At 49.3% G+C, this 27,594-nt stretch overlaps 1 protein-coding gene across 3 annotated transcripts in view; it reads left to right on the top strand.

Annotated features, from left to right (window-relative positions):
- Positions 1-361: 361 nt before the first annotated feature.
- P2RY6 (pyrimidinergic receptor P2Y6) overlaps positions 362-27,594 on the top strand; it is a 38,696-nt gene continuing 11,463 nt past the window's right edge. Inside the window, exon 1 of one of the 3 annotated variants that reach the window (XM_081281984.1) lies at positions 362-455. The gene's annotated coding sequence lies outside the window, so the exon portion shown is untranslated. Of the gene's footprint in view, positions 456-479; positions 555-10,572; positions 10,656-27,594 lie in introns of those variants that run through there. The other 2 variants (XM_081281985.1, XM_081281983.1) reach the window with 2 other exon arrangements.

Below are 27,594 nucleotides of genomic sequence, written 5' to 3'. Positions count from 1 at the left end.
TCCCCTGCCGCCCCCAACTCCACCATTCCGGAACTGTAGAATGTCAGAGTTGGGAAGATGGGTGAAATCACGATTCCTCAACCGCACACACCCATACACGCCAGAGTAGGAGTCCCTCCGAAAGGGATCCTCACTTGAGACCTACACTCGGGTCCGAGCCCAGGAGCCGCCCCCTGCAACCCGCGGCCTCTTCCAGACAGGATCACCGCCTCCTTGTCCGGCTCCTGGGCGATCAGCCCAGCTCAATCCTGGCTGGGCGGGACTCCAGCGCGGGTGCCAAGCAGTCAGAGTCACAGCTCCTCCCCGCCGCCTTTTGCTCTCACCGCGCGGGCTCCAGAGACATTTGGGGCCCCTGCAATCACAGCCTCTGAGGCACCTGCTGCTCCGTTTGTGGGTTCGCCGCCCAGCACCTGAGCGACGACTAGACTGGTGGGAACTGGTGCTGCGCTGAGCAGGTGAGGGATGCGCATGGCGGACCAAAGGGACAGCGGATGGGGGCGCGAATGCAGCGCAGGACTGCTCACCTGGTGACGGTCCTAATGAGATTCCCAGGGGTGAGTCGGGGTGAGGGGGGGATCCTGGGCCGTGACTACTGTGAGCAGAGGGTTGTGCACAGTTACTGTGTGTCCTGCACAGTGTGCCACAAGTGACCAATGGATTGTGGAGTGTCTGACTTCAAGAAGTGTGTATGATACCCATCTGTTGCCAGGGTAGCCCAGGGCTTCCACCACGTGTGCGCCATGTGACAGGAGCCCTTATCCCCAAAGTGCACTGCTTGTGTGTTGTACAAGTTCTGAGACGTTTTGTGAGCATATCTGTGGCCCCTGTGGTGTGCAGAGCCAGGAATTGAGCGTTGTGCCCTGGTCGCACAGACAGGTTTCCCATGACCCTGGGGTGGCTCTCACTTTTGCACCCAGCACTTCTGAGCTTGGGAGAGCTGACCCCAACCTGAGTGGAGGGAACACACCAGATCCCATACTCGACCCTCCTCCACCCGACTCACACACACATCTACAAGCGTGAGCTCTTCCATTTTTTTTAAATCTCCAAAATTCCTGTGGGTTTCACATCCCTGTCTATAATATTTCTGCATTTGTTTTAATACAAAAACACTGCTCTGATAAAGGCTCACCTGTTGACTCAAGGTTTGCATGCTCCTATCCTGTGCTCAGAGCCCTCCAGCACCTTGTACAGCCCCTGCCTGTCCTCTGAACTGAGAAACAAGGACTTAGACTCCACAGAGCATGTTTACGTGTGTGGTGTGCGGTGTGTGTGTGTGTTTTGGGGGGTGTATTCGTGACTTCTAGTAAAGGGGCAGGGGAGCTGGGCTTCTGGGGAAGGGCCCCAACCTTCAATGGCTCCCACCTCTACTATACCTACAGGACCCCAGGGGACCATGGAGGGTGGGTTTCTTTAGCAGGCTGCCATCTGGGACTGCCAAGGTGAACGGATTGTGCAGAAGTGGTTCAGACCCCAGCTCTGGCACATTACCTGATGTCCATGGGTGAAGCTCTCTGTGCCTCAATTTTTTTGCAGAATAGAGATGTTAAAGCATTTACTTTCTAAGGCTATTATGAGGACTGACAAGAGTTCCTAGATATAAGTTGCCTAGCACAGTCTCCGGCACATAAAAACCCTAACAATCAGTGACAAAACTGTAATGACAGTGATCGAGACTCCCACATGAGTGGGTCCCTGCCCACCCAGAACCCTCAGTTCTCATAGAGCCAATAATTCCAGTGAGCTGGGCAGGTGGGAATCTGAGACCCCCCCCCCCAATTTGGGTGCCTCCAGGACCCGTTCCTGTCCCCAGATGGTACCATTGTTGCATTCTCAGTGACTCCCTGATGCCTGGGCATATGGAGTCAGAGAACTTGCAAGTCTGCAGAGCATGGGAAAGAGGCTAAGGGGGAAATGCAGGGTAGCCTGGGGCTTGGATAGAGACCCGCCCAGCCTGATAACCACTGCAGGATCAGACACTTGTGCACTTCCGGGGTGGGATGGGGGGGAGGGGTGAGAACTAGCAGAGACAAGGGCTGGAGTCCCTCTGCCAGAAATGAAGAAAGGCAAGATGAGCAGGAAGAGGGACGTTTGTTTGGTCCTTGGACCAATGCAGGCTCCGAGAGCTGGAAGGGAGCCTGTGAGGACAGAATTGAGCTGCAGGCCCAAGCGGAACAGTAGACCCCTCAGGCAGGGCTTTGTTTCTGGGGCTAAAACATTTGTGTTGGCAGAGCAAGAGCCCCTATTCCTGGTGACTTCATCGGGCCTGTTTTAATAAGGTGCCCGGAGGCCTTGGAGAACAAGGGGACATAAAAGGCAGTGTTGGGAGCTGTGGAAACATTTGGGGGGAGGGCACCTAAATATATCTCCCGTGGCAGGGTACCATGATGGGCTGGTGGGAGGCTTGGGCAAGGGTAAGGGCTATTGTCGTTACTGCCCAATGACCTCCAGCAGGGAGTGCTTCTGCTCCAGAAGCCCCAAGTACCACTCCACAAGCTCTGGAGGAAGGAACCCTCCTGGACAGAAGGAGGCCTGGCCCAGCCCTGACTTGCCTGGTGACCAATGAGGCCAGTTTTTTCTTCTCAGCTATTAGGGAGCTGGAACCACGTGAAGTTGGCGTCACTTCTGGTCCCAGTTTCCTTTCATCTACAGTTCTGGTTATAATTGTTTATGATTCCAGTCCTAGCCCTACAAGTCTATAATTTTTCAAACATTCTAAAAGTCTATAATCCAAAGTCCAACTTTCTACAATTCAGCTCTGAGGATCCCTGATTCCAGCTCTCATGCTGGAGGATTCTGCCCCCAGTTTTGGCAATCGAACATTCTCAAGCTTCTAAACTACCAGGGAAGATGGACCGGGGGCCACTTTGACAGAATCAAGAAGCCCCAGAAAACGCCCCCTCCATTGCATCCAGCCTGGAATAAAGGACTGTTCCTGATTTTAAAAGGCCAGCTGCTCCTGGGATGGTGACAGTGAACCTAGAGGCTCCTGATCATCAGGCAGAAGTGGTCAGAGGAGCCTGTGGCTGGTGCGTTCAGATCCCGGTGTATGCATTCCTCAGGATGGGGGAGCTGGGGGGTCGTGGGCACCTTCAAGGGCCTTTCAGAGGAAGAAAAGAGAAAACAAGAAATGGGGCTAGCGGGGTGCAGTGGTGCATCCCTGTAGTCCCAGTGGTTCAGGAGACTGAGGTAGGAGGACCATGAGTTCAAAGCCAGCCTCAGCAAAAGTGAGGCACTATGCAACTCAGTGAGACCCTGTCTCTAAATAAAATACACAATAGGGCTGGGGATGTGGCTCACTGGTTGAGTGCCCCTGAGTTCAATCCCTGGTACCACCCCCCACACCACAAAAAAAAGCAAAAGAAATGGAACTAAAGAGACTCAAAGGCAAGTCCTGTTCTCTGAGACCCACCCTCCAGCCTTAGTGGTGGACAAGACTCCAATGGAGTGAGCGGGAGCCACAGCTGCTCAGCCAACCTTGACCTCAGCGCGTGCTGGGAGTGGAGGGACTGCAATGCCAGCTGCAGCTCTGTGACTTTGGACCAGCCCTTTTCCCTCTCCGGACCTCACTTTCCTCATCCGTAAAACCGGCAAGTAGGACCTGCCTGTCTTCTACCACTGGGAAAGTCAGAGCAGTCCTTGGAGGACCAACCATCCCTAGACATGAGCCCAAAGCTTGAGTAGTGAATGAATGAACGAATAATCAAGTGAACAGATGTGAAAACGCAAACTGAGTGATGATCATGGTCTTCTTTCCATCCTTCCACCCAGCCTGTACCGCCGTGTGAGAAACTGATCTCAAACTAAAAGACTGACAGCCTGCTGGGTGGGGGGCTGTTCTTTGGAGAACCCAGGATTGCCTGAGAGTTTAGATGGGGGCTGGGAACTCTCCAGGTGTCACCTGTTACCCTGTAGCATTTCCACTGCCAGTAGTCCTGAGGGGTCCTGGGTTCCCAGGAGGTGGAGTGTGTGGCCCAGGACCAAGTACTGTTGGCACAGATAGAGGGGGAGGCAGCCCTCGTTCTCCAGGCCCGGGCAGTGTGAGGTGCTGGGTTAGTTCCCACAGCAGCCCTGGCAGGAAGGAGAGGCTTGGGCACAGCCTGGACTTCTTCCTTCATTTTTCCTTCTTGCTCATTCTCCCATTCAATATCAAGCCCCCAAATATTTCTCCAGTGGTTCCCTTGTTTCCATCCCTGTGACCTTGGCCCAGCTCTAAAATCCTCCCAGCCTCCTCTCCTCCAGCCCATCTCTCCCTCTATCCTCACCCATCAGAGTGACTTCTCCAGCACAAGCCTGACCACTCTCTCTTTTTCCTGAAGCGGTCCCATGGCTCTATGGCTCAGATGATGCCAAACTCCATGGGCTTCTTATTGATTCAGGCCACCCCCATTGACCCTTGCAGACCCCTCTAGCCATAGTTCCTTCTCAGCCACACCCAACCCCTGCTCTTTCCTATATCCTGCTCTGCCCTGAAGCAGGAATGGTGCCTCAGGCCTTGTGAGCTCTGGTCATGCTTCAGGACCAGCTCGTCCCTCTCCCTGGGTATATCAGAGAGTCCACAGGAATGACTTTCTTGTGTACAGGCACAAGAAAATGTGCCTGGATTCTTGTGCTGGATGCCATGTGCACCCCCTCAGCACTCTGAGAAGCCCCCAGGTGCCTCCTGCCTGCCTTCCCTGGGCAAGGTCCACGCTGTATTTCTCTAAGCACGACTGACCTTGGCCTTACCAGAGGTCTGGAGAGCAGGGGTAATGTTAGAGAATCACATATATGAAAGGACAAGTCTAACCAGGTCTTCAGGCCTCTCTGCTCTTGGAATCCACTCACTTCCCTCCTGGGACCCCCTCCTAAGCATCTTCTAGTTCTTCCCTTAACCCCTATTAGAGGCTATGTCACAGGCACATCACCCATCATCCAGGGCCTCTCCCCACCTCAGGGCCACAGCTAGAAGGAGAAAAGTCCTGCAATGCCATTGTCCCATCTCAACAACCAGTTCTTGAGCCCCAGAGAAGACAACCTTGTGGCTCTGAAAAAGCACCTTGTGTTCTTGCATTACTGTGACAAAGTTAAGGTCACTGGAGTGCTTCTCTCCAATCACAATTGCCCTGGCCCCAAGGTGCATTCGGGCTTCTACCTCACACAGCAAAAAGACCTGAAGAAGCTTTGCAAATTTTTTTCTTAATGTTCTTCAAAGCATTCCTAGGAATCAAGGTCAAAAGTCCAAGACTTCCACCCCATCTCAGCAGCCCTGGCACTTGGAAATTTTACCAAATACAGTATCTTTTTTTTTTTTTTTTTTTTTTTTGCGGGAATGGATGTGGGCAGCTCTGAAAGGTCACAGCCTTTTCCTTTCCTGCACCCTGTGCTGGTCTCTTTGCTTGTATCTCTCTCCCCCTCTTCAGTGAAGCCCCTGGAATTCCAGGACCATGACTTTGTACTTGTTATATGTGCTTCCATTTATATATGCCCAGTGCAGCCCAAAGTCTGCACAGAGTTGGTGCTCAATATTGCTTACTGATGGGGGCTGGGGTTGTGGCTCAGCAGTAGAGCGCTCACCTAGCATGTGCGAGGCCCTGAGTTCAATCCTTAGCACCACATAAAAATAAATAAAATAAAGATATTGCGTCCAACTACAACTAAAAAATAAATAAATAAATATATTTTTTTAAAATAAATATATTTTAAAAAAATAATGCTTACTGAATTAGATTGTCCTCCCCTTTGTGGCACTCATAGAACATTAAGCAGGATTATCCCAGTGATTAGATCCATTCCCCCAGACAAATATTTGTCTCCCTTTTATCATTAAAGAACCATAAATCCTTGCTATATTTTTCTTTTTTACTTTGTCCTCTAAGAAGCCCATCTTAGCCTAGGTTTTATCTCTCTCATATATATATGTTGTAGATGAGCAATATGTATGTGTGTATATATATACATATGGCACAATATCTTTATTTTTTTAATCTATTTCTTTTTTGGCCCCTCAGTAGGATCATGCGGCTGAGACTTATGTGGCTTTTTCTTTCTTTCTTTCTTTTTTTTTTTTTTTTTTTTTTTTTTAGCAGGGATTGAACCCAGGGGTTTAACCACTGAGCCACATCCCTGGCCCTTTTTATATTTTATTTAGAAACAAGGTCTCACTAAGTTGCTGAGGCTGGCTTTGAACTCGCTATCCTCCTGACGCAGCCTCCTGAGTTGCTGGGATTACAGACGTGCACCTGGCCATGTGTGGCTATTTTCTGAGCTACCTAGACCTTTCTGAACAGAGGTGTGAATTCTAAAGCAATCAATAATAAAACCCCGTTATCTCCTAGATTATTATGACAAGGTCCACTGTCTCCTTGTATTTGTTACTTTTCTCTGTTGTCTCTCTGCCACACTGACACCTGCCCAGTCTTGGAGGGAGACACTGCAGCTGTAAGGGGCAGTGGATTGGTTCAAAGCATTATGTTCAAAGCTTGACTCAACCACTACTAGCTCCATGAATGCTGGACTAGTTGCTTACCCACTGGGTGCCTCGTTCCCCAGCTGCAATATGAGGGTAATTATGTTACCTGCCTTAGATGGTGTGAGGGTAAGTTAAGCTCTTCTGTGTGTTAATAGCTAACAATTCCTGGCCAGTGGTGAGCACCATGCAAGTGTTTGACAGTGTTTGTACCATTCCCTTCAGTGGGGACCATAGGGAGGGCTGGCTCTGTAGAGCATTCTATATCAGTGCTTCTCAAATGTTAGCATGCCCCAGCGTCACTGGGAGCTCTGATCAGTAGGTCAGCATGGGGCCCCATCCTGTAATTGAGTTGTGGCTGGGATCCACTGAGATGATCCAGAGGGGAATGAAGGACCCTGGGACTCGTGCCCCTGAGCCCCATTCTGAAGCTCCAGGCAGGCAAGGCGCTATGCTGAGGACAAGAATCATGATTCTCTTGCATATCACAAAGTCACCAGCATTCAGAAGGGCTCAATAAATGTAGATTGAAGGAACAGAGCAAAAGCCCAGTGAAGTTCGGATTGAAGTCTGAGAATAGTGGTCAGGGCTCCCTTGGTCTGGGTATGGCTCTGTCCTCTTTGGAACACCCATTATCCCAAATTCTGCCCTTTGAATTCCAGAATTCAGAATGATTAGCCTGAAGCCTTATTTTGAGCTGGTAGCTGACTGGGTAAGTCAGGGACCACACTCCCAAAGGGACCTTTGCCTGCCTTCTCTGAGTGTTCTGGCCAGGGTTTGTAGGATGGCTGAAGAGGGGAGCCCACCAGACCATCAAACCACCTATCCTTGGGAAAACCCTGTGACCTCTGGGAGGAAGCAGAAGGTCCGGCATCCATCCAAAAATTGCTCCTCGCTTTCCATCTTTCCGGGTTCAGAAAGTTTCTTATCTGCAACTTGTCGCTGAGCTAAACTAGAGCCCTGCCTGTGCCAGGCAGGATGTGGGTGCACACATATGTGGGTACATGTGGGTGTGCTATGGGGGAGCATGCCTCCGAGTGCGGCAGGTGCCTGAGCATGTATGCACCGACACAGGTGGACTTGTGTGCCAGGGTCTGGATGTGCCTCAGAACAGGATCACACCCACAGAAGTGTGCTTCTTGCACCCCTGCCAGCTCTCCACAGCCACTGCCTTCCTAAAATGTCCAACAGCAGACCCCAGGCCCTTGTCAGGATGAGGGGTTCAGGGTGCAGAGCAGGAAAGCTGAGGCTCAGTGAGAGGGCCCAGTATCCCCTGTCTGAGGACACCACTAACCTTGCTGCCTCTAAGCCTGCAGTGCCGTCAACTAAATGGTTCCTGCCAGAGCTCATCCCAGGCCATAGAGATCCTTTTCAGCCCTTGCCAGTGGGCGGGGATAGCTCCATTCCATAATGGGGGAAACCACTGGTTCAAAAAGATGAGACCCACCCAGGGGAGGGCCCAGGACTGCACTATTAGTGCAGCCCAGGGCCAGGAAGGAGGATCCTGAGACTAAGCCAGCAGTGGCTGCCTGGGGGCAGGGCCTCCTGAGGGCCCAAGATCAGTCGGGGTGTTTTTGGTCAGCATCAACCAATAAGAACATGGGTATAAACTGCAGAGCACTTGACTCATTCTAACATAGGCCATGGGGTCCCTGCTGGTGAGTGAGGGGAGGACAGTGACTAAATGGGCCAGTATCCATAAGCAGCTGAGGGTCTGAGGACAAGGGGGCTGTGACCTTGGCAACCCCCACCCCCAAGAGCTGAGCTGGGAGGGCCTAGTTAATCCTCTAAGCTGTCCCCATCTTCTTAAGTAAATACTTTTGTTCTGGGGAAATTCAAGAGCCTGCGGTGCCTGGGAACCCCACAAATCTCTCTTAGCATGTGGGCCATCCTGGTACTGTGGCAAGGAGTGCCCGCCTGGGAAAACAAGGCTTGTGGACTGAGGGTTTGCAGGGCTCCCCACCAAGTGGGCAGGCACAGGCAAACACACATGAGAACAAACACACACTCCAGAGCACAGACACGCGTGTGCCTGTACACACTACACAGCGATTCCAAATACACATCTCCTGGGAGTACACGTGCATCTTCCAGGTCAGATCCACACACGGCTGATGAGCCTCAGAAGACATGCATGTACCAAACATTCATGTACAGCTGCCATGCATGGCCTCTCCCCTCCTGGGGGCCTCAGGTGGTGATGGGTTGCCCTCAGTTACCTGGAGGCTATGTCTGCTCCTCCCAGGGGTCCCCCTTCTGTCCCTTTCTCCTTTTTTCACCTTCTCACCAGAGGAACAGAGGACTGCCCTTCCTGTCGATGCCTGCCACCGGTCGGGAGCAGAGATAGTTTTGCCTTTTTAAGAACAGGTTCTGTGGAATTTCCACTTATTTCTCATCAAGGATAAGGGCTTGCTCTTGGAGCTCCCTAAGGACCCCAAATTGTGAGGAGGCTGATTTTCAGATGAAAACCATTTCATCTGAAATGTTTTTTTTTTTCCATCTGTCATTTGGGGAGTGCTTCATGATACCTCCAAGATGCAGGTGCCTTCATTTCTTCTAGGTCACTTAGAGAGAGTTGAGGCAGACTTAAACAAAACTCTCCCAAGCTTGGCCTGGAGGAAAGTGCTTTCAGCCCCATTGGTGCTTAGAATATGAGAATTGGGCCTGCTTCAGAGCCCAGAGCAAGGGGCAGGCTGGGACTACCAAGTGGGCTAGACATGAGAACTTCATACTCCTTTACCTGTGACTGCCTGAGGTCACAGCCAGCTCCCTCACAGGACAGCACTCTTCTCCAAAGCTCAGACTGTAATTTACCCGTGTGCACATGCCACAGGAGAGGGTAGGAGGGAGAATAAAGATACCTGTACTTTGCTGCGTGACCTAAGCAAGACTCTGCCCCTCTCTGGGCCTGGCACCCTCCTCTTTGCAGCAGAATGCTGGGTTGTCTGGGGGATGTTCTGCCCTCTGAGCCTGCAGAGGGCTTTCCTAGAGAGAGAAGTGGAAGGCAAGCTCAGGATGTTCCAAACCAAAACCTGGAGATCCTGAGACCTGGAAGCCCAGACTTGGTCTTGGTTCACTTGTGGGATCCACCCAGGCTGGGCCTGGTACAGCACAGGGCCAGGGTCTCCTTTTGGCTGGATGGGCCTCTCCAAAGAGAAATAAGAGGTGGTGGGTGGACAAGGGGGTCCAGCAAATCCAGGTAGGGCCAGTGCTACAGATCTGAGATGGCAGCTCCTGAGTCTCTGCCCCTTACCCTCCCTCATGTTTCCTGTGGCTCTTATCACTACCTATTTACTCATTAACTAAAATAAATCCATTTCCCCTGCTAGAATGCTGGTGCCTCTAGGGCAGGGATTTCCTTTTGTGCCCTCAGGTGCCTCACTCCCTGGATCGAGCAGGTGGTCATTAAGTACTTGTAAAAAAGATGAGGAAGAGGAGGAGGAGTGCTGAGGAGGAGGAGGAGTAATCTTAGAAATGGGGAGGGGCCATCCCAGGCCTATCACCGACCAGAGGCAGAGCCACCCTCAGTCTAGGAGGGACTGGAGCTGGGGAGGGGGATGGTCAGCGGGGCTCTGCCCTTTCTCCCAACCACCTCTACCTGAGGCTCCCTCCTCAGTCCCTGGGGAGCACATGTCTGGATCCGTGGGGTTGGAGCCACAGACAACAGAACTGTTGTTCTCAGGGTCTCAGTCTTTCTTAATGGACCTTCCAGGCACTGCTGAGAAAACCAGGGTAATTGTTCCCTGTGGCAGTGATGAACAGGAACAGGACTCTCTCCAGACTTGAGAGAAGCCAGGAGAGGGCTGGGTGGGGGTAGGGGAATGGTCTTGGGATGTGCCTTCCCTGGCCAGGCCCTGGCCCTTAAATCCTCCCTCTCTCCATCCTCCTAGCAGCCCTCGGTCTAGACTGCTGGTGCCTATTCTTGGGGTGAGGTGACTTGCTCCCAGCTGGGTGCTGGTTGAGTCAGCCTTGACATTAGGCACTTGAGCAAGGAGGTCCTCAGGAGCTGAATGGGGCCCTGCCACTCGCCAGCTCTTCGTGACAGCAAGTCACTTCCCCTCCTCCTCTTTCTCCGTTTCCTCATCTGCTGCTCCCCGGACTGCTGCAGGAGGCAGTCTGTGGTGCGGGGACTGACTAGCAGTAGGGGCTGCTCCACAGGTCAGGATCCACTGTTCTTGGACTGCAAGCAGAGCGCTCACTAGCGCCGGTGAGTTTCCCAGGTGGGCCTTGGGTACTCCCAACTCCTCTGGAAGCTTCTGAGAGCATGCTGTGTTATCTACTTGCTGCCACTGGCGGCTCACTGTTGGGTGAAGCAGTTGCAGGACAGGTGTGGGGGGATCTGCCCACTTGTACCTGGAGCCTGCTGCACAGCTAGAAGGGTTGAGATGAGGCACGCAAGGCAGGAGGGGAGGAGGCAGTGACGTGGGGACTGGGCTGTGCCTTGGTGGAGGAGTGGAAGAGTGGAACAGGATTTGGAGCCACATGGGTCTGAGTGTGGATCCTGATGACACAGGACACTTTTCATTTCTGGGCCCCGATTTCTTACTATGGAAAGTGGGGGTAGTAATGATCTTTCCCTAAGATTGGTGGGTGTGTGTTGTTTTGTTTCGTCTGGTGATATTGGGAATCAAACCCAGGGCCTCACACATGCCAGGTAAGCACTCTACCATCCAGCTACATCCCCAGCCCCTCCCCTGAGTTTTTAAAAACTGTTCATTGTAGTGTGGTGTTGAGGGTCCCCTTGGGACAGAAGCTGGGCCCTGCCCCAAAGGTTCCCCAAGAGCCTTGGTGGGAGTGAACAGGCAGGATGGCATGATCAAATTCCCATTTGGTCTGCAGAGGAGGCTCCAGGAAGCCTCTTTTTTTTTTTTTTTTTTTTGGTATTGAGGATTGAACCCAGGAGGGCTCAACCCCTGAGCCACACCCCTAGCCCTTTTTAATATTTTATTTAGAGACAGGGTCTTACTGAGTTGCTAAGTGCCTCGCTCAATTGCTGAGGCTGGCTTTGAACTCTCAATCCTCCTGTCTCAGACTCCCAAACCGCTGGGATTATAGGCATGTGCCACTTATTTCTGTCTTCCCACTTAAATCTTGGACAGACCGAGCTGACTCCATGTGAATAATGGGGAAATTGTGTCCCTTAGTCCAGGTGTGACTTGTGAAGTTAGAGAGAGCAGTGTGAATGAGTGTGTCCAAGGGAGCAGGATTTTCTATTGCACCCAACTCTGCTGATCCCACCACAGGGACAGCAGGCAGCACTCTGAGCACACGCTCAGCCCTGGCTCCTGAAGGTCGTGGGATTCACGTGTCTTGCCACCTCTAGAATGGGCTGAAAGCCAACTCAGGGACAATCTCTCCCCCCCTCGGTATGAAATGAAATGAAAAATGAGACTGTCAAGTGCTGTGTCTCTACACGTGTGTGCAAGTCCTTGGGTGTGTAGGCATGAGAATGTGCAGCTTGTGAACATGTGCATGTGTGTGTAGCCTGTGCACGGTCCACACTCTCTAGATCTGGCCAGGTGGGACTAACTTACACTGCCAAACTCACTCTTTGGCTGGGGCTCTTCTTCTCAAAGTTCTTATAATCATTTTTTTTTTTTTTTTGTATTTCCTCGGCATTTGTTAGTTTACCAGAAAGGGAGGGGGCCACCAACCGGAAACCTAGCAATTGTGTCTGAGCCTGCCCCCCTGGCCCCATCCTGTGGCTTCCCTGGAGACCTGGCCGCTGGGAGCTCCCGCATGGCCCTGTTCGCAGGGCCAGGAGCTTGCTGGACACCTCTGTGCACTCCACCTGCCACCATTTCTCCCTCTAAGGCTCTGTCCTGGCTGGCTGCTTTTGCATCATTGTCCCATCAACTCTTTATAACATTCCAGTATCCTCCAGGGATGCTGTCATTGTTCCCATTTTACTGGCAAGGAAATGAAGGCTCAGTAAGGGAAATGACTTACCCAGAATACCTAGGGGACTAGTGGCAGTGCTCCGACGTTTCAACCCAGCTCACTCCGTAAATTTCTTTCTTCACTGTTGAGGCTGACCTGGTGGGCACGTGCTGCCTGGTTGACCGATGAACCCAGGAAAGAGCAAACGAGTAAATCTCACGTTCCGTGTTGAGCTGAAGGAGAAGGTTAAGCCGCCCCAGCAACGGCTGTCATGAATCCAACACCTACAATGTGCCCAGTGTTTCACATAAAATGGACACAGCCCAGGCGATTGTCCCCTCCATTTTGCAGTGAAGAAAGCTGAGGATCAGAGAAGTTAAAGTGTCCTGTCCGCTGTGGGAGCTGGGATCACGGTGTCAGACTCCAGACCCAGAGCTCTGAGCTAGGATTTCTGGTTCCTTAGTGGAGGGCTGAGTCGCCAGAGCCTGGTGACAGATGGCCATTCCAGAAGAGAACCTGGGGCAGGTCAAGAGTCTCAGGAGGCTGGGTCCACAGGGCAAGCGCTGCTTCACAGCACCCCAGCCCACCCCTCTCCCTGGGGTCATTTCCCCATTTGCCTCTGAAGTGGGTTTCTATTTTAGTCTGGCGTGGGGATCTGGCAGCCCAGCCTCAGACTCTTCTGTGCTGTCTGATGACATGTCTAGTTAGAGCCATTGTCCTGCCCAGGGAACATGGCATTTGTTCTCTTCCCGACACCCTCCCTCACAACCTCCCCCAGGGCTGGCCTTGTCTCCTCAGCTCTGTGGAAGGTCAAGGCCTATGCAGCATGCATTGCTGGTCTGAGGAGATGGCCCAGGCTGGGTCAGTGACCTCTGTGCCCAGTCATGTACTGGACACCAGGGGCCCAGGAGCTAGGAGATCTAGAGTCCTCAGTAGCTGAGGCAGAGTCAGGCCCCCTGACTCCCAGGGCAGAACTTGTTTTCGTAGCCTCAATGGAGTGAGACTGTTCAGTGACACCAGGAGGCAGATCTCAGCTCAGAATAAGGAAAAGAATCTGTGTCATGCCAGAGGAAAGGGAAGCAGCCACTCAGAGGGGCCCGCAGTTCTGGAGTGCCTTGTGCCTTCTGTTGGGGGATCAGGACATGACAGGGACAGACTCTGGCCAGGGGAAAGAAATCAGACTTCAAAATCCAAGCTGGGTTTGAATCCAAGCACCAGCATTTGCTGACTGTGGGATCTCAGACAAGTTACTGGACCTTTCGGAATCTCAATTTACCCATATGTAAAATGGGGTAATAGAACCCGCCTGAGCAGTTTATGGAATAGATAAAATAAGAAGCATATAACATTATCTGTATATCTTAGGAAGTCTTTATTCACCTCCCTTGGTGCCCGGGAGAAATTCCCTTAGGCAACAGCTTGTCTAATGGTTGCAGCAAGAGACAAGATTTGTAAGATGTTAGAATCAACCCTGAAGAATCACCAGTACTTGATATTATGGTGCACGGTGTCTCATCTCATGTCCTTGCCTTGGTCCTGGCCAAGCTCCTGAGGTAGACATGCCTCCCTAACATGGGGAAGAGCGCAAGAGAGGTTAGTGCCTCTGTTTTTTGTTTTTAATGTGCAGGAGTAAATCATATAATAGATTGAAAATGAAAACAGCCCTAGGCTTCCGGACCAAGCAGAAGATCTCCCAACTCGTGGATTCATTGGTGAGATTCATTGAGGATTTGCTTTAGGCCATATCCACATCAGGTTTTATTAAAGATTTAACTGAGTTAATACTGTAATTCACTTTTTTTTTTTTTTTTTTTTTGGCACCAGGGATTGAACTCAGGGGCACTTGACCACTGATCCATATCCCCAGCCCTATTTTGTATTTTATTTAGAGACAGGGTCTCCCTGAGTTGCTGAGTGCCTCACTTTTGCTGAGGCTGGCTTTGAACTCATGATCCTCCTGCCTCACCCTCCCAAGCCCCTGGGATTACAGGTGCACACCACCACACCCCACAAGAGCTGGTTTTCTAAGGAGCAACACTCCTCCTCTTGGAGGCTGCTTCTCCCTTTTCATTCCAGCTGCCAGGAAACTCAGTCAAAATTCCCTGATCACCTACCTTAGGATCAACATTAGACTGAAGCTTCTGTGTAATTTCTAAATCCCTGAACCTGATTCTAAAAACATCAAGATGTAATTCACATTCCATAACACTTAACATTTCAAAGTATTTTAATATATTCACATTGTCCTGTGGAAATTCACAAGATGGTGCAATCATCATCACTATCTAATTTCATAATATTTTCATACCACGAAAAGAAACCCTGTGCCTCTTAGCAGTTACTCCCCATCCCTTTTCTCTCCCCACCCATCTGCCACAGAAACTACTAATCTCCTTTTCTTATGAATATGCCTATTCTGGAAATTTCATGTAAATGAAATCAAACAATATATGCTTTGGGGTGTCTGGCCTATTTCACTCAACATAGTGACTTCAGGTTCATTCACATGGCATGGATCAGAATTTCATTTTCATAGCTGAGTGATATTCCATTGTATGGGCATGCCATGTTTTGTTTACCTGTTCATCAATTGATGGACATTTAGATTGTCCATCAATTTTTAGCTGTTATTAATAATGCCAGTATCTATGTTCAAGTTTTTGGGTAGATATATGTTTTCAATTTCCTTGGGTATATACCTAGGCGTGGAACTACAGGGTTCTACAGGCGTTCCATGTTTAACTTGTTGAGGAGCCTCCAGACTGGTTTCCAGAGTGTCTGAGCCATCTTAGACTCAACAGCAGTACGTGAAATTTCTGATTTCTCCATGTCCTTTCCAACTCTCTTCTTTGTCTATCTTTTTCATGACAGCCATCCTAGTGGGTCTAAATTAATAGTATAGCATCCGTCGACTTGCATTTCCCTAACCATTCCTTTTTGTGTGTTATAGATATTTTTGCCATTTTATTGTATGTATTTCAGAGGCCTTTTAGGACATCTTTTATGGAGCAAGCTCCCCTTGGAATGGGAGAGTCCTGGGTTTGGATCCTCCCTGTTTCTATCAGCTGTATGACCTTGTGTATTATTGGACACTGAGTCTCAGTTTCCCAACTTGTTAAATGTGAATTAAAGCCAGGTGTTGTGGCACACGCCTGTAATCCCAGTGGCTCGGAAGGCTGAGGCAGGAGGATCACGAGTTCACAGTCAGCCTCAACAACTTAGCAAAACCCTGTCTCTAAATAAAAAATAATAATAAAAAGGGGTGGGGATGTGGCTCAGTGGTTAAGAAGTCTTGGGTTCAATCCCTGGTACCAAAAAAGAAAAAGAGAAACCAGCTCTTTAGGTACTTAGCTCTAGTACCAAGACTCTGTACCCAGTAAACAGCAACTCCTCTTTCCCCCTCTCCTCCCAGCTCCTGGAATCCACTATTCTACTTTTTGTCTCTATAACCTGGTCCACTCTAGGCATCTCATATAAGTGGAATCATACAATATTTGCCCCTTTCCATATGGGTTATTTCACTTGGCATATTATTTTCAAGGTTCATCCATGTTATGGCACATTATCAGAATTTCATTGCTTTTTAAGGCTGCGTAATAATATGTTGTGTGTATATAGCACATTTTGTTTATCAGTGTCAATGGGCATCATTGGGTTGCTTTTTGGCTATTGTGAATAGTGCTGCTGTGATCCTTGCTGTATAAATGGTTGTTTGAGTCCCTGCTTTCAGTTCTTTTGGTTGGAATTCTAAGAGTGGAATTGAGGGATGGTATGTTAATTCTATGTTTGTTTGTCTATTTATTTATTTATTGAGAAACGGTCATACTGTTTTTCACAGCTGCTATATCATTTGACCGTCAGGTCAGTAATGCAAAGGGTTCCAATTTCTCCATCTGCTCACCCACATTTTTTACTTCCTGTTTTAGGGGTTTTGTTTTCATAATAGCCATCCTAATGGGTGTGATGTGGTGGCTCCAGGTTTTAATTTTCATTTCCTTAATGGTGATGTTGAGCATCTTTGCATCTTTATTGGCTATTTGCATATCCTCTTGGAGAAACATCTGTTCGAGTCCTTTGTTGATGTTTGAATTGGGTTGATTTTTGTTGCTTGCGTCGAGTTGCAGGAATTCTTTATATATTCTGGATATTAGCCCTTTATCAGACATATGATTTTCAAATATTTTCTCCCATTCTGTGAACTGCCTCTTCACTCTGTTGATGATGCACTTTGATGCGCAAAAGTTCTGAATTTTGATGAGATGCCATGTATCTATTTTGTTGTTTTTGTCACCTGTGCTTTTGGTATCAAAGTTTGATTGCAAGTGTCAAATGTAATTAACTTGGGCAAGAAAAAAATTCATGTAAATAAAGAGTCCAAGGTAGACCTAGATCTGACGTAGCTAGATCCAGCAGTTACAGTGATTCTATCAGCATTCTATTTTTTGTATTTTTGTTAGTCATATTTTCATCACTATAATCAAAATACATAACCAGAACTACTTAGAGGAGAAAAAATTATTTGAGGCTCAAAGTTTCAGAGGTTCAGTCCCTGTTCATTGCTCTGGACCCAAGGTGAGGCCAAGAATCATGGCAGAGATCCTGGCGGGGCAAGGCTACTCAGTTGAGTGCAGCCAGGAAGCAGAGGGAAAGAGAGTAAGGCTCCAGGGATAAAATATAAGCCCCCAAAGCATGCCCCAACTGTGACCTACTTCATTTATTCCCCAGATGCCAAGAGTTACCACCCAGTTCAATAATCCTTTCAAATTATTAATCAAATAGATTAATCCACTGATTGGGTTACAGCTCTTATAATCATTTATTTCTGAACCTTGTTCCATCGTCTCACATAAGCTTCTGGGGGACAGCTCACATCCAAACCCTAGCAGTATCCTTTCTCCTGACTTTTTGCGGGGTTCCTACATTCTCCCTTCAGTTCTTCCCAGCAGTACCATGGTCCTCACAGTTGATAATCCAGGAGAAAAGAGAGAGGGAAGCTTTCATGCTGGCTCCACCTAGATTGCTGAGGCAACTCTAATCGGTTGTCCCTGTTGGCTCTACGTCAGGTGTCCACCTTGAATGAAAAAGATTAGCACTGAATAGGGCAGGAGACTCCCCATAGAAAGAGGTGCTGGACAGTCAACCATTCCTCCCTCCCAAAGAATCTGGGAATCTGATGGGCAGCCAGGGTTGGGAGGTCTGCTTGAAAGGGCGTCCCTTAGCTCAGGCTTCTCAGCAAGGCCTGCAAGAAGGAGAAGGACTCCTAGTTGTTCCCTGCAGACTTTCTGAAGGAGGCAGCCCTGTGGCTGGTAGGAGAGTGAGACCAGAACAGGCTGAACTGGTATACTGACAGCTCCAGCCCTGCTTGCCACCCTCAAGGGCCTCATTCAACCTCTGCCCTCCCTGTTCCCTCTACCTGAAGTGCGCTTTGCCGCATGTTCACTTGACCATTTATTCCTGCCCCCTCGGTGAGCCTTCCCTGCCTGGGCTCCTGCATGACTCAGGCACTGATGTCTGCACAGATACATGTCCCCTGTCCACACTGAGCTCCTGGGGGTGGACCTTGTGGTCAACCTCAGTCTCCAAGGTTTCAGTGGGAATTTTCCAGCTGCAGATGGCGGAAGAGGGAAGGCCAGAGACTGACAGAGCACTGACCAGGGAGCAAAGGAGAGCACAGCTGGTCCCAGGAACAGGAAGCAGATCAGGGCTTGACCCATCACGTGCAAGGGGCAGAGAAAGTGCTGAGAACCGAGAAGCCACAGTCTGCCTCTCTTCTCAGGAACTGGGAAGCTATAAAGGGCTTGGGAAGAGGAGTGAAAAGGTCGAATTTTTGTTGAGCAAATGTCCCTCTGGCTGTAGAAAGGGGATGGATGACAAATGACAGAATGGAGCACAGACAGGTCCTGGTAACTGATGTGATGGGGGCCTCAGGTCTGCAGCAAGGGAAAGGGCAAGGAACAGGCCTGGCCCACTGGCCTCTGCAGGTGGGACTGGACACAGCAGGCACCTGGCCTGGCCATTTTCACCAGTAGCTGTATCTCCCCTGTCATCCTGCACCCCCTCTCAACCTATCACCACCCTGCTAGGGTCCAGATCAAGCACAAAGCCAGACTCTCAGGGGCCTGATGGAGGCTGCAAGCTCAAGGACCAGAGCTGGGTCTCCATCCCGTGGGAGACCTGGTGGGGCTAAGAACAGGGCGCAGCCTGGCTGAGCTCTGCTGATGGTGCGTCTGGCTTCTTGGGGCAGGGAGGGGCTCGGATTCCTCCACCCAAGAAGAGATCTAGCCCAGATCCACAGTGCTCTGGAACAGATGGCACATGGTTCCTTCCTGTTTTGTTCCTGTCAGCCATGCCTTGCAGAGACACAGGCTGGGATAGAAGGGAAGTGACCCTTGGGAATGGTGTAGGACACAAGAGCCAGGCAGAGGAAGACACTGGTGCTGTGGGTGCTCCTCTCTCCACCAGCTGAGTGCCCTCAGGATCCAGGGGCAAGGCTGGGGCTAGGAGCCAGGTACTGTCCCACGCCCAACACACACCCAGTGTCCAGAGGACTTGTGCTGTCCCAGGGCCAAATGCCTCTTGTTTCCTCTACTCCAGAATGGGCACGAAGGAGATGAGAGGACTCCTCAGTCTCTGAGGGCTCCCCTGCCCAGTCCAAGAGAGGAGGGCCTCCGTGGTCGTGCCTTGATTTCCCTGGAACAAAGTGCTAGCCAGGAGCAGCAGGCTTGGGGCTGGAACACAGAGCTGGGAGGATCCCCACAGGTTCACTGCAGGGTTACAGTGTCCTCTTGCCTGCTTCCCGCCTCAGCTTCCCATATGTGACCACAGGACTGGAGCAGGGCGTCTCTGACGCTCCTTACTATTCTGTCTTTCTAGCACTCTGGTTGTCAGGCCTCCTGGAGGGGTGGAAGCCTGCTGTGAGCCTCATTTTCAAGGCCCCTGATTTACTCCTATCTTTGGCCGGTCCCTGATGCCTCCCTGACCCTACCCAGGGTCCCACTTTGGACCCTATTTGCTCTGGTCTAGACTTTAAACACAACCAATCCATCCTCCATCCAATTTAAGGGACCTCCTAAATCTCAAAGTTCATGACTCTGGCTGCTTGAGAAGCCATTGAGGAGCCGGGGTCAGTGGTGCACACCTGTAATCCCAGCTGCTCAGGGGGCTGAGGCAGGAGGATGGTGAGTTCAAAGCCAGCCTCAACAAAAGTGAGGCACAAAGCAACTCAGTGAGACTCTGTCTCTAAATAAAATACAAAATAGGGCTGGGGATGTGGCTCGCCTGGCATGCGTGCGGCCCGGGTTCGATCCTCAGCACCACATACAAACAAAGATGTTGTGTCCACTGAAAACTAAAAATAAATAAATATTTTAAAAATTCTCTCTCTCTCTCTTTAGAAAAAAAAAGAGAGAGAGAAAGAATTAATACCAATACTTTTCAAGTTATTTCAGGAAATAGAAAAAGAGGGAGCTCTGCCAAATTCATTCTATGAGGCCAACATCACCCTGATTCCGAAACCAGACAAAGACACTTCAAAGAAAGAAAACTACAGACCAATATCTCTGATGAACCTAGATGCAAAAATCCTCAATAAAATTCTGGCGAATCGGATACAAAGGCACATCAAAAAAATTGTGCACCATGATCAAGTAGGATTCATCCCTGGGATGCAAGGCTGGTTCAATATACGGAAATCAATAAATGTTATTCACCACATCAATAGACTTAAAGATAAGAACCATATGATCATCTCGATAGACGCAGAAAAAGCATTTGACAAAGTACAGCATCCCTTTATGTTCAAAACACTAGAAAAACTAGGGATAACAGGAACTTACCTTGACATTGTAAAAGCTATCTATGCTAAGCCTCAGGCTAGCATCATTCTGAATGGAGAAAAATTGAAGGCATTCCCTCTAAAATCTGGAACAAGACAGGGATGCCCTCTCTCACCACTTCTATTCAATATAGTTCTCGAAACACTGGCCAGAGCAATTAGACAGACGAAAGAAATTAAAGGCATAAAAATAGGAAAAGAAGAACTTAAATTATCACTATTTGCAGACGACATGATTCTATACCTTGAAGACCCAAAAGGGTCTACAAAAAAACTACTAGAACTAATAAATGAATTCAGCAAAGTGGCAGGATATAAAATCAACACACATAAATCAAAGGCATTTCTGTATATCAGCGACAAAACTTCTGAAACGGAAATGAGGAAAAACACTCCATTCACAATATCCTCAAAAAAAAATAAAATACTTGGGAATCAACCTAACAAAAGAGGTGAAAGACTTATACAATGAAAACTACAGAACCCTAAAGAGAGAAATAGAAGAATATCTTAGAAGAGGAAAAATATACCCTGTTCATGGATAGGCAGAACTAACATCATCAAAATGGCAATATTACCAAAAGTTCTCTATAGATTTAATGCAATGCCAATCAAAATCCCAATGGCATTTCTTGTAGAAATAGATAAAGCAATCATGAAATTCATATGGAAAAATAAAAGACCCAGAATAGCAAAAGCAATTCTAAACAGGAAGTGTGAATCAGGCAGTATAGCGATACCAGATTTCAAACTATATATTACAGAGCAATAGTAACAAAAACAGCATGGTACTGCTACCAAAACAGGCGGGTGGACCAATGGTACAGAATAGAGGACACAGAGACTAATCCACAAAGCTACAACTATCTTATATTTGATAAAGGAGCTAAAAGCATGCAATGGAGGAAGGATAGCATCTTCAACAAATGGTGTTGGGAAAACTGGAAATCCATATGCAACAAAATGAAACTGAATCCCCTCCTCTCGCCATGCACAAAAGTTAACTCAAAGTGGATCAAGGAGCTAGATATCAAATCAGAGACTCTGCGCCTGATAGAAGAAAAAGTTGGCTCCGATCTACATATTGTGGGGTCGGGCTCCAAATTCCTTAGGACACCCATAGCACAAGAGTTAATAACAAGAATCAACAAATGGGACTTTCTTAAACTGAAAAGTTTTTTCTCAGCAAGAGAAACAATAAGAGAGGTAAATAGGGAGCCTACATCATGGGAACAAATTTACTCCTCACACTTCAGATAGAGCCCTAATATCCAGAGTATACAAAGAACTCAAAAAATTAGACAATAAGAAAACAAATAACCCAATCAACAAATGGGCCAAGGACCTGAACAGACACTTCTCAGAGGAGGATATACAATCAATCAACAAGTACATGAAAAAATGCTCACCATCTCTAGCAGTCAGAGAAATGCAAATCAAAACCACCCTAAGATACCATCTCACTCCAGTAAGATTGGCAGCCACTATGAAGTCAAACAACAACAAGTGCTGGCAAGGATGTGGGGAAAAGGGTACTCTTGTACATTGCTGGTGGGACTGCAAACTGGTGCGGCCAATTTGGAAGGCAGTATGGAGATTTCTGGGAAAGCTGGGAATGGAACCACCATTTGACCCAGCTATTGCCCTTCTCGGATTATTCCCTGAAGACCTTAAAAGAGCGTACTACAGGGATACTGCCACATCGATGTTCATAGCAACACAATTCACAATTGCTAGACTGTGGAACCAACCCAGATGCTCTTCAATAGATGAATGGATTAAAAAAATGTGGCATTTATACACCATGGAGTATTACACAGCACTAAAAAATGACAAAATCATGGAATTTGCAGGGAAATGGATGGCACTAGAGCAGATTATGCTTAGTGAAGCTAGCCAATCCCTAAAAAACAAATACCAAATGTCTTCTTTGACATAATGAGAGCAACTAAGAACAGAGCAGGGAGGAAGAGCAGGAAGAAAAGATTAACATTAAACAGAGACATGAGGTGGGAGGGAAAAGGAGAGAAAAGGGAAATTGCATGGAAATGGAGGGAGACCCTCATTGTTATTCAAAATTACATATAAGAGGTTGTAAGGGGAATGGGATAATGAACAAGGAGGGAAATGAATTACAGTAGATGGGGTAGAGAGAGAAGATGGGAGGGGAGGGGAGGGAGGATAGTAGAGGACAGGAAAGGTAGCAGAATACAACAGTCACTAATATGGCAGTATGTAAAAATGTGGATGTGTAACCGATGTGATTCCAATCTGTATTTGGGGTAAAAATGGGAGTTCATAACCCACTTCAATCTAATGTATGAAATATGATATGTCAAGAGCTTTGTAATGTTTTGAACAACCAATAAAAGAGAGAGAGAGAGAGAGAGAGAGAGAGAGAGAGAGAGACAGACTAAATGTGTAGTCTGGCACTTTGAGGCCTGTTGGGACCTGGCTCTTATGACCTCCAGCTTCTCCTCCTGCTGGGCCCCTTCACACCTGCACACAAACACTCCCAGATACCCTATACCCACATCTCTAGTGGGTCTCCACCTGGAACAACTTCCCTTTCCTTGTCTACACTCCATTGAAGAATCTCCTCTTCTAGAAGGCCTTCCTTTCTATCCTAGGAAGTGGTTGAAGCCTCCTCTGCCTTCCTAGAGATCCCCAGGTTTAGAAGTCCTAGCACATTTTAAGACTTCTAGTAAATGTTCATTGAATGAATGAATGAGTGAAGTTGCAAGGTAGGTCGTTTCTTGTGAGGTTGGCTGCTTGGTCATATAATGATGAGCAAGACTAGGAGCTCCGCTCAGTGACAACTTACTGTATACCAGATGCCGGGCTCTTCAGTTCCATTATTTCATTTGAGCTTCCAACAATGCTGCAATTATTCTTAATTTTTTTTATAATTAAAGACTCTGAGGCTCAGAGAGAGAGAAAGTCACTACCCATAAGCTGAACAAGCAGGACAGGACCAGGTCTGTTGGGTGCCAAGCTTTGCAGAGGAAGCAGTGATGGGTGGCAGAGGGGTAGAAATGCCAGGAGCAGGTGTTTGATCCACTTCTGGCTGAAGACTTCTGGGTTTTCCAGGGAGCTCTGAGGAGAAACCTGCACCAGGAGGGGATAGCCATAATTTGTATCCTCCAGAGGTGCAGGGGCAGCTCTCACCTGCCACCCTCTGCCACCTTCCCCTGCTCCATCATCAATTCCTCCTGTCCTGTGATAAAGACCACTGATGTCTTCTCAAACCAATGAACCAATGTCATGAGCTATGCAACGGAATCATCTCCAGCCAGTCCCCCACCTGCGCTCTCTATAACCCCCCAAACAGATGTTCTGGAGGCGCCATTTGCCACCCTGTGCCCCACCCACCTTCTGGGCAGGGTCCAGACCCTTTCCTGGAAGCCACAGAGGCAGCTCCCCTCCCCCAGCCCTGCACCCAGCCTCCAGTGGTGCCTGGATGTCAAGCCCACAGTCACCTGCAAAGACTCATTCCCCCCAGGCCTGTTATGTCAGATCCCTTAGGAGATGTCCTCGGAATGGAGCTCAGATGGTGGCTGGCTCCTCCATCCCATTTCACCAGCTTCACCTAGGAAACAGGGTGCCCACTGCTCTTCCTGGAGCTGGGCCTGAGGACTTCCACCCTGCCCTGAGCTTGAGCCCAGGGGTGTGGGAAGTGGGGTCAGAGAGGAAGTGTGATGTGAGGGGAGGAAGAGATGCAGCTGGAGAGGCACGTGAGAGGAGGTTTTCTGAGAGGAGAAAGTGGGTTGAAGGGAAGGAGCCACAGATGTGATGTATTGATGAAGAAGGGCTAGAGGAGCTGTCTGGCTCTGGGGGCCTGAGGAGAGAAGGGAGCAAAGAGGCTTTATTAGGTGGCAGGAAGTTGAAGACAATTCCTTTGAAAGGGCCCTCTTTTTTTGGGGGGGGGGTACCAGGGATTGAACTCAGGGGCACTTGACCACTGAGCCACATCCCCATCCCTATTTTGTATTTTATTTAGAGGTAGGGTCTCACTGAGTTGCCTAGGGCCTTGCTAAGTTGCTGAGGATGGCTTTGAACTCCTGATCCTCCTGCCTCAGCCTCTCAAGCTGCTGGGATTACAGGCTTGCGCCACTGCACCCAGCTTGAAAGGGCCTTCTTTACAGTGAAGAAGTTAAGGGTGTAAGGCTGACAAGATAGGGCCCAGGCTTAGAAGAGAGAGGAGGGAGTGAGGGGCAGTCTGATGGGCCAGGCATGAGGGGTACAAATTGACCGGCTGTATTCATCAGAATCCTGGGTTTTGGGGTAGAGGTCCAGACTCGCAAGGAATGGGAGGGAGGCCAGGATGCTGGACCGGGTGGGGTGGGGGGACTAGATCAGAGACCCAGTATAGAGAGAGTGTGTGGGCAGGTTGGAAGGCTGGGAGACTCTTAGGAAAGCCAGTTGGGGCTAGTGTGGGCTCTGAGAGGTGGTGCAACACCTAGAGAAGACTTCAGACAGGGTAGGAAGGAAGGGTCTGCAACGCAGCCCCACCTACTCGCCCTGTTTACCCCCTCGGTTGGGATTGTTCACAGCCTCAATCTCATACACCACCAGGTAGAAGCAGCCCCAGGGGTGGCTTAAGGGCCTTCTCTCCCTACATTTCTTCTCTATCTTCTCCCAGTCCCTAATAAATATGTGCTGTAAGTACAAACCACAGCCGAGTCCCCTACATGCCCAAGTGAGGTTTCTGCCCCTAAGTCCTCTCTGTGTAGACATTCTTGAGCCACCCCTGGAAATTCATGCCCCCAAAATATTTATTGAGCACCTACTATGTGCCAGGCAGCCGTGAACAAATGTGAAAAACCTGGTGAAGCTTCCATTCTGGTAGAGGGAGAGAGCCAGTAAACGAGCAAGTAGAATAGTGTTACAAGAAGGTGAACACTAGCTAGAGAGAAGAACACAGCAGGTAAGGAGAGCAGGAATCCACAGATAGCTGTGCGGGGCAGGAAGTTGCAATGCTAGCTAGGTGGCTGCGGAAAGCCTTGAGGAGAAAGGTGTCATTGGCGTGAGGAACTGGAAAGGAGGTCTCTGCTCTTCACATTCCACATGCCACCACACTTCCAGGGCAGGAGCCGCCTGTCTCAGGGCTTGGTGTGATGAGGCACTTCTCCCAGGGAGCTCTCTCCTGATGGAATGCAGCAGCCTGGGAGAGGGGTGAGCTCTCTGTCATGGGAAATATACAAGAAGGAGGCCAGACAAGCCCTGTCAGGGAGGTTTCCCAGGGGTTCCTCCTCTTGGGTAGGAGGTAAAAGAACTCTGAGTCAGATGATCTTAAGGCTTCTCCAGCTCTGAGAGTCTAGAACTCACAACCCCCCCCCCCTTGTCATTGGCCCCTGGACTCAGGGGCCAGTGGTATATCTTATCTCTACCAGATGGGCTCAGGCCTTGGAGGTGCTTGGGAGCCATCAGAGCAGCAGCCAAGACAGGGAGCTGCCTTTGGGGAGGAGGCTGGGCTCTCTGAGGCTCCCTCCATGCTGACCAGAGTTGTGCATAGTCTGTTTGCTTTAGTGCCTCAGTGTCTGTCTGTGAAATGGGCGGAATCATAACCCATAACTACTCGGCAGTGTTGGCGGTCTGCCCTTCTTGAGGTCAAGCCTGGGGGGCCCAGGCAGGCTCAGAGATGCTATTCCTGCAGGCCTTTCCTTTACTCCTCCGGACAAATTTTCTCCATCATCAGTCAAAACAAATAATTTTTTAAAAATTTATTGAACAAGGCAGCACCAAGGACAGAGCCCTGTTCTCATCTTTACTGATCGGATTCACTCATGACCTGTTTCCCGGTGCTTCTTGGTAGCTGGACTCCTTGCTGGTCTTTGGGGCCCTAAAGGCAAAGCAGCTCTTGTCCCTAGTTCCTGACCAAGTTATAGAAGGAGGGAGTCTGTCTGATATTGACCCTTGGTCTGGCTTCTGTGCCCTGACTCCTGTTTCTTTTCCTGTCCCAAGCTCCTCTGTTCCTGAGGGGCAGGTGTCATGGTGCGACTACTGTGTGATTTGGCATGTTCCTAATCTCTCTGGTTTCAGTTTTCCTGTAGGGAAAAGTCACCTCTTTCCTGAACCCAGATTTTATCATTGTTCAGATTTGTATCATCTTCCAGGCTCGCCAGTGACTCGCCATGCCACCTTGGGTGAGTCACCAGCCTTCTCTGACCCTGTCTCCGCATCTGTGAAATGGGAGCAAAACCAACCACCACCCAGGCACTTGTAAAAGAGCAAGTGAGACCCTGGAGCAAATGCTCAGCGCAGTACCTGGCACCTACTGAGTAGCCAAGAAGCTAGCAGCAAGTAGCTTAGAAAAATGAGACTCAGGAAGGTGAAGTGACCTCCCCAGGTCGCATAGCAAGTGGGTGATAAATCTAGGATGGCATCCAGGCTCCTGGCTTCCCATTTTCCCTCCCAGGAGCCACTGAGAATGACACAGCTCTTACTCATGGGAAATGAGCTGGGGGTGGGGGAGCTTCCCTGGCTGCCCCTGGAATAATCAGTCTCAACCTGGCAGACCCTCTGTCCCCTCCTGCCCTCTTCTGGTGGCCTTCAGATACGTGGTCAGTTCTTACCTCCCATGCAGGAACACTGGTGTTTGGGGACCAAAACTGTGAGCAGGGGTCTGTGGAAAGAGGAGGGGGAGGCATGGGGCACAGTTCTACAGGCAGGACACCTGATTTCAAGTGACAGAATTCAGGTCCAATGAATTGAGACAAAAAGGGAATTTATCAGACATACCACCAAAAAAATCTGTGCAGTTAAAGTTTCAGGTGTAGTGGGAACCAGGTGCTCCATGATGTTCTCAGGAACCCGTGTGTTCCCATCTCTTCACTCTGCCTCCCTGTGGCTTTATTTTTGGATGGTCTCCCTGGTGGTGAGTCTCCGGTGCTAAGATAGTGCCTGGCACAGAGTCAACTGGCGATAGCAGATCTAGATTCACTTCCTGCCAGCTTTGCAAACCCAGTGGCAAACTTGTCTCCTTCCCAATCTTCCAGCAAACACCCCAGAACTGATTCCCAAGCACCCAGGGAAGGTGGCCTTTGCTGGGTTTCTGTTCTCTCAACTAAAAGGCTCAGGGGTCACTCCAGGTAAACTGGGCTAACTGGGCTGCACAAAATAACCACATAAGAGACACAAGTACCTTTTTCTTTGGGGTCGCTGTGACGGCTCCTCTGACCTTAAGGGTTTGCAGGAAGAGAGAGAGCGCACTGCACAGCGCTGACCCCTTTTATTGAGGAGAAGCTATTCAAATGAGGCAAGGGGTCAGGTTTCAGGGGGCTGAGTCTATCTTCATGATGTCCACTGTCAGCAGGTTGACTGACACCGGGTAGGCCACACCCAAGGGCACAGTAAGAGAAGGGGACACACACAAGGCGCTTCCATGGAAGATCCTATCCTAAACAGGGCAAGGGGTTATATTACAAAGGAA

Source organism: Spermophilus citellus (assembly GCF_964194105.1).
Source record: "Spermophilus citellus genome assembly, chromosome: 2".
Lineage (NCBI taxonomy): Eukaryota > Metazoa > Chordata > Mammalia > Rodentia > Sciuridae > Spermophilus > Spermophilus citellus.
This window is presented reverse-complemented; position numbering and strand designations above follow the sequence as displayed.